Genomic DNA, 7,349 nt, shown 5'->3' on the forward strand with positions numbered 1-7,349 from the left:
TCTTTCCTTCATTGTTTTACTCTCTCTGGATGCTGCTGTGCTCTGACAGGAAATCACTGACGTTTAGTGGCTGAACGAGCAGCTTTGATTTGTTATTGGACTTTCTAATGTGTCTGTTACTCCCATGTCTTTGACCTTTACACCTCAGCTCATGTCAGCGTTGATGTTTCCTCCCTTACTGTAACGTACAGAAGCTGATGTGCTTCCTGCAGTAATTTGGCTTGTATCTGCTGTAAGCTGCAGTTAATAATTAGATCTGTTCTGGCTCTATTATTACTGAGGGATTCTCTGTTGTTTGACCCTTATGGCCCAGAAAAGGTAAGAATTACCAAAATAAAAGCTCCTGTGGTGAGTCAACATTTTTAAGGTACTGAGATACTTTTTATACCAAAACTAAGATAAAATTATGACAGTAAGTTACTTCTTATCTCATCATTATGACTCAGTGAGTCAAAAGTTTAATGTCAGAACTCATTATATCTCAGTTTCCCCAGGAGGGGGCGCAGTCTGACTGTGAGAGTTCAGATTCAAGTTGTGGTGCTAAAATTATAATGAATTAATATTTAATAGTTTATAATTTATATTAAGAGCAGAGCAGCACATAACAACACAGTCACAAAGATATTTCTTAATTTGGGAAAATACGCTCAGTGTAACATCATGTATTTATCACAGAATGTATTTAGTATGGACGCTCCACCAGCCGACATTTTAATATTTTATTTATGTTTCCTTATTTCTTTGAGATGACATGTGAGACTAAGTTGATGTTTATTTCTAATCTTTGTTTTTCTTTCAGATTCAACAGCCCACGTGTGTTTTTTTCATCCCCCTATATGTTCATAAATGCAACCTTTTAGAGAAGATAAACTTTGTTCAGAGGACTGAAGTCTCCTGGCTTGTTCCACGCGTTCTGATCGGTGCCCACAATGATAGTGAACTCTTCATTTTGAACCTACTTTACAGACGGAGCTGTACGAGGTCTTTGGGAAGTGCAGATTACTGATTTGTAGGATGCAGTCTGAAACAGCAAGAACCAAATATGAAGGGTTCAAATGCAAGAAAGTTCAAAGAAAGTAGTGTTTAGAGATGAAACGCTCAGTGAAAGAATTTAGTTACTGGGGAAAAAGACTAACTGGAGCATGTTGTTAAACAATTACAACAGACAGTACTGTAGTATGTCCACACTGTGGACTGCAGCGAGTGTGTCGAGTGTGTTCACGTCTATATCAGCGTGTGAATGTAACAACAGATGATGACCTGATTGTTTTCCAGCTCTGTGTCACTCTTTGTTACAGTTTTAGCAGTTTTAAGGCCTCTTGAGTGATTAAGGGTAAAAGCCATTATCACAATTTGTTTTCCTAATTAGTCACAAAAGATGCTCAAACAACCTGTAAAACATCTGAGACAAGAAAACACAACTTCTGCCTGAAATCAAGCAGCCGCTGTTTGAAAGTTACCTTAGCAACAGTAACCAAACATCGCGAGAACACGGCGCTCCACGGGATCCCGCAGCGCTCCTGTGCTTTGACAGCGCAGACAGTCCGAGAGGAGACCTGCTGGATCTGAGACCAGGACCACTACAAGAGCGGAATGGAGGGTGACAACCAGAATCCCGAGGTTCAGGTCAGTGTTCATGACTTCATCGCTACAAACGGAGGTTCTTCAGTCTCGGAACCTGAAAACGGGGCTAAATAAGGCGACTTCTATCAGCTACATCTGCTGGTTGGTTCAAATTCATCACAAGCTGAGTGAGGCTCGTTCAAGCCAGCAGCCGGCAGCCAGCAGCCAGCAGCCAGCAGCCGGCAGCCAGCAGCCGGCAGCCAGCAGCCGGCAGCTAGCAGGCCAGCAGCCAGCAGCCAGCAGCCAGCAGCCAGCAGCCAGCAGCCAGCAGCCGGCAGCCGGCAGCCGGCAGCCGGCAGCCGGCAGCCGGCAGACAGCAGCCAGCAGCCAGCAGCCAGCAGCCAGCAGCCAGCAGCCTTTCTGGTCGGAGCCTGCGGCGGGTTTTACTGTTGCTAGGCAGCCGCAGGACCAGCCGTTATGTAGCGGTTAGTAAAGGACCAGATGTGGAGCTTTTTATTTAAAGAGATATAACCGGACAGGCGGAGGGCGCTTTCTCTGGCTGTGACTGAGGGGGAGACAGGAAAACACAGGAGCTCCGTGTGTTACATGTTGGAGGTGTGGAGGCTGAAGAGCCGCTCGCTGCGCTTCTACTTTGTTTTAAGTTTAAACTAAATCGACGCTGACTTCCTCCACGTTTCGGGGTTTGTGGTCTGAAACACAGAGATCTGTTATTGTGCAGCTGATGCAGAGTCAAACTTCACCGTTTCCACCTGATCACATCAAACATTTGCTTCGTATTGTTTTAGCAGTCATGATCTGAATGAGTCTGCGTCTTTATATTTAGGGGAGATCGGGGATGGTTGTAACGTTTTTGACATTTCTGTCTGTATCAGAGAAATCTCTTTTAAGCCGGCGTGTTCAAAATGTGACTGAAACTAGTTACACGTGTTTGGTATTAAATTGTGTAGCTGTTATTTCTGCAACACAGACAGAAAGTGTCAAACAAAGAGTAAAACTTTACACTTTACCAGGCCAGGCATGGACAACAGATTATATTGTTACCATCAGGCCTCATTAACAGGTTCCACTAAATGTATGAAATGCTTAGCTGTAATATTTTGTCTTGGCTTGTTTTGTCAGCGGTTGTCGATGCTCATCGTTTAAAAACGCCTCCGTAATCTTCCACCCAGACTAAAAGGTAACATCTGAGTTTTCATACTAATACATTTTATTACAAGCTAAAGTAAACTACGCTGTGCTTATAATATAATGCAAATTATTGTAAAAGTTAATAAATAACAAAATGTAATATCCAAAAGCTAATAAAATATAAGCTATAATTACATTCTGATGTCGGGACTGTTTTTAAGTAATAAACAAACTATCTTTGAAGAGCAGGGGTCGTATTACAGAAACTTCCTAACCGGCAGATCCTATCCTAACTGCTTGGTTACCATGGTAATAAGGGTTAGGAACTGAATTATGAAAAAAGCCATTACAGATTAACAGTTCCTAAGTTAATGTTCCTTTCCTAACTTTAGATAAGAAAAGTGTATTATAGAAGCATCCTAACTTTGTAAAATCTTAAATAAACGCTCCTAACCTGTTGAAAACAATCCAGAAAAAAAGCCTAAAATAACACACCCCAAATGAATCAGGAATAACTCCTCGACCATTTGGCCTAGAGGCATAATTCTGGTCTCCTTTGAAAAGTCAGAAGCTAAGGAATAGAAATCCATTGTATATTAATATATTTATTTTACTATTACAGACTACATGGATATTACATCAATCGATCCGGCTTGAGCAGACCTTTCATTTGGTACCCTTTACTGAGAAGAGTAGCCTTACGGGTTTCTGCCGGGGTCGGTGAGGGTGGAGCAACCAGCGGCTTTTCTCTGCTCTTTGGACACAACAGCTGCCTGTGTCTTCTATCACTGTAAATGGACTTATTTTCTTTTTAGCAGCATCAACGCTCCGCTGGATGCCGGATATGCGGCGGTGACTGGGTCCGTTATTTTAGCCCCCTCTCTATCTGTAATAGAATCACATATGAGGAATTTGCCTTAATTGGTGCTTACAGTACACTTGGACATGACTATAAATATAAATATATGAAAAGTAAGGAGATCAAAAATTACTATAATACAATGCTGGAAAGTATGTGCAATTCACAACATGAGCATAAAGCACAGTTGAGGGTTGTTGTAAAGTGTGTCAGAAATGTTTATGTGTGTGTGTGTTTGGGGAGGGAGGCATGAGAGTCACTGACAGTGGGGACCTGGACCTTGATGAGGGCCATCGGGAAGAAGCTGTTCTCGTGGCCAGAGGTTTTGGTACTGATGGACCGCAGCCTCCTGCCTGAGGAGAGTGTCTGAAACAGTTTGTGTCCGGGGTGGGAGGAGTCAGCTGCAGTCTTTCCTGCACGCCTCAGAGTGCTGGAGGCGTACAGGTCCTGAAGAGAAGGAAGATTGCAGCCAATCACCTTCTCTTCAGAGCGGATGATGCGCTGCAGCCTGCCCTTGTCCCTGGCAGTGGTAGCAGCGTACCAGATGGTGATGGAGGAGGTGAGGATGGACTCAATGATGGCGGTGTAGAAGTGTACCATCATTGTCTTTGGCGGGCTGAACTTCTTCAGCTGCCGCAGGAAGTACATCCTTTGCTGGGCCTTCTTGGTGATGGAGGTGATGTTTAGGTCCCACTTGAGGTCCCGGGAGATGATGGTGCCCAGGAAGGGGAAGGAGTCCACAGTGGTGACTGCGGAGTCACGCAGGATGATGGGGGAGTGTGAGAGTGAGAATGTCCAACTTAACATGCTGCTTCCTGTCGATCAGGAGGTCTGTGATCCACCTGCAGGTGGAGTCAAACATGCTCACCTGGGAGAGCTTGTCCTGCAGCAGGGCCGGGATGAGGGTGCTGAAAGGTATAGGTTCCTTGGGAGGTCCTGCTGAAGGTTGTAGTGAAGGGCCATGTTTACTGCATCATCTACAGACCTTTTGGCTCTGTAGGTGAACTGCAGGGGGTCCAGGAGTGGGTCAGTGATGGATTTTAGGTGGGACAGCACAGGACGCTCAAAGGACTTCATAACCACTGATGTCAGGGTGACGGGTCTGTAGTTGTTTAGCCCTGTGGTCCTTGGGGACAGGAATGATGGTGGAGGCTTTGAAGCAGGCTGGCACATGGCATGTCTCCAGTGAGGTGTTAAAAATATCAGTAAACAACGGAGACAGCTGATAAGCACAGTGCTTCAGGGTGAATGGGGAGTCCGGCCCAGCTGCTTTGCGAGGTTTCTGCCTCCTGAACACTCTGTTGAAATCCGTCTCCAGGATGGTAAGAGAAAGGGAGGAGGTGGGGGATGAGATAGTGGACTGTGGCTGATCTGGGGTCTGTCCCATTGGCTTTCAAAGCAACAGTAAAACTGGTTCGGCTCGTTGGCAAGGCGTGAGTCGTTCATTTAGGTTTGTAGCTGGTGATCTGTCTGAAGCCTCTCCAGACAGAAGCAGAGTCATTTTTTGAAAACTGGTGCTGTAGTCTCTCTGCGTACAGCTGTTTAGCACCGCCTTGCTAAACTTGTGCTTTGACTCCTTAAACCTGGTGCGGTTGCCACCCTGAAAACGCCTCTTCTTTTTACAAACTCAGCTGTCTGAGCTTAGCTGTGAACCAGGGTTTGTCATTGTTATAACTCATCCTCGTGCGTGTTGGTATACAGCTGTCCTCCCAGAAGCTGATGTAGGACATCACAGCCTCAGTATTCAGGTTGTTGGTAGCAGTGCTGGAACCATCCCAGTCAGTGGTGTCCAAACACGCCTGGAGGTTCTCTACAGCTTCACTTGTCCACTGCTTTGATGTCCTCACTACAGGTTTACACAGTTTTAGCTTTTGTCTGTAAGCAGGAATCAAGTGAACCATGGTGTGGTCAGAGTGGCTGTAGCTTTTCACACAGACATGTTCCAGCTCAACCAACGTTCCCGGCTCAGAGTCCTTTCTGGCTCTGTGATGTTACCTGTCGTATTGAGCAGAGAGCCGGCATATTGACACAATACTACCAGGAAGAAAAAGGAAGAGTGACAGCGGCTATAGATAGACCGGTAAACTCCCACTGCAACGTTATAGTAATATTTACAGTAATATCAGCTGCAGTCAGTTTTGTTGGATCCAAAACAAAGCAGAGGTCTCTCTGTGACTCAAGCACGTCTGATGTTATTGAGCCACAAAACATAAGTATTCCCAACCACAGTTGAGTTTTTGTTCAGAATAAAATCAGAAACAATGGCCACACTAAACACCAGGCTGACGCCGCTCACAGTTTACTGTGACGAGGGATTAATGAATAGCTGTCTCATCTCCGGTAATGATTATGCTCAAGTTACACCGATTGTTTAAGCAGACTGTCATTTCACAAGCTAGAACTATTTGATAGATAGAAGCAAAACAGCATCAAAGAAGTTTTGGCAATGACACGAGTGAGGGAGAATCTGATGGGGGAGAGATAACAGTGGTCATGAGTGTGTAAAGTCTAAAGTCCACTGACTCCGGCTGCGTCGTGGTTGCTGGAGATAACTGAGGCCATTCTTGTCAATGCTTGTGAGTCCACCAGACAGGGCCGCAGCCCGTCCCTGAAGCGTCCCAGGCACGGCTCTCCGCTCAGCAGAGAAAAGGTAGCAGGTCTATTTTTAACGGATGGCGCGTTAAGCAGCACAGAGCAGATCAAACCTGACAGGAAATCAGACACAACAGCATAGAGAATCCGGTAAATTTTCAAAATAAAACACCTTGTGGAGACTCCCGATTACAAAATACAATAAACACAGTTAAAACGGACACAAAAAGAAATAATTTAAATAAGTAGCCTACTTAATCATAATCGAAGCACAAAAAACAAACCCTGTTTACCAAATCAACAAAATCTAAACCTTTACTTACAGCCTGCAGATGACGGTCACAGAGAGCTGTGAAGAAGGTAGTAGCAGCATAAAAAATGAATAACAAGTCAAGAACGTGAGGCAGGCAACACGCTCCGCTGCTTAAACGCTTCCAGTGGACGCTGACTCAGGATGGAATAAAACCGTGGCGCAGCCATACCGAGACGTAGACGGAGTCTGTTTTTTTGTGACAGAGAGAGAGCGTGCGCGCTCTGTGTCTTTAATCTCGTAGCGTAGTCTAAAACAGTCTAAAACAGCAAGTTATTATTACCAAAACTTTGATCAGACATGGTCGTTGATCATAGTGGTGCTAGGCTTGCACTTAGCTTACGGCTAGCCAAAGTCTAACATGCTTGCTAGCAAACAGAGACAACATATGTTCGACAGAGCAGCAGTTGTCTTCGGTCTAATGCATTTATAAAGCCATCAAGCCAGCAACCTCATCATGCTCATAATTAGCAGTGTTTAACGTATTTGTAGTTATTTCATTATTTCACCACTTTAATTCTACTTCGTTCTCCACCTTGTTTTAGTGTTTCTGCTCCCTTTCTCTTCGCGTCTCTTTTCCCCACCTGCTCACACCTTCACCTCTGGTGGGCAAACTATGCAACTGTTACGACCTGAGGGAAGGATCCAACTCTCTGTTTCTCTTTTTTAATAGTCATATATCGGCTGTTTTGAACGCCGATATATCTGCAAGTAGCTTATATCGGCCGCTAATATCTGCAAAACGATAAATCACTCTGGCTCTATTAAGAAGAAATCTTGATGGTATTCTGGGTTATTCACTGAATTTACAATCAGAATATCATGTGTGCAGACACAAACTTCAAAGGTCTCATCAGCTTTTAGAGCCGACTGACA

The 7,349-nt window shown here is 44.7% G+C and overlaps 1 long non-coding RNA gene across 1 annotated transcript; it reads right to left on the reverse strand.

Annotated features, from left to right (window-relative positions):
* Nucleotides 1–754: 754 nt before the first annotated feature.
* LOC123966101 lies at nt 755–1,825 on the reverse strand. The gene is made up of 2 exons (XR_006823880.1): nt 1,461–1,825; nt 755–1,021 (listed from the first exon to the last, which is right to left on the reverse strand). It is a non-coding gene; the product is annotated as an uncharacterized LOC123966101 (long non-coding RNA).
* Nucleotides 1,826–7,349: the final 5,524 nt, after the last annotated feature.

Source organism: Micropterus dolomieu, unplaced genomic scaffold (assembly GCF_021292245.1).
Source record: "Micropterus dolomieu isolate WLL.071019.BEF.003 ecotype Adirondacks unplaced genomic scaffold, ASM2129224v1 contig_12690, whole genome shotgun sequence".
NCBI lineage: Eukaryota > Metazoa > Chordata > Actinopteri > Centrarchiformes > Centrarchidae > Micropterus > Micropterus dolomieu.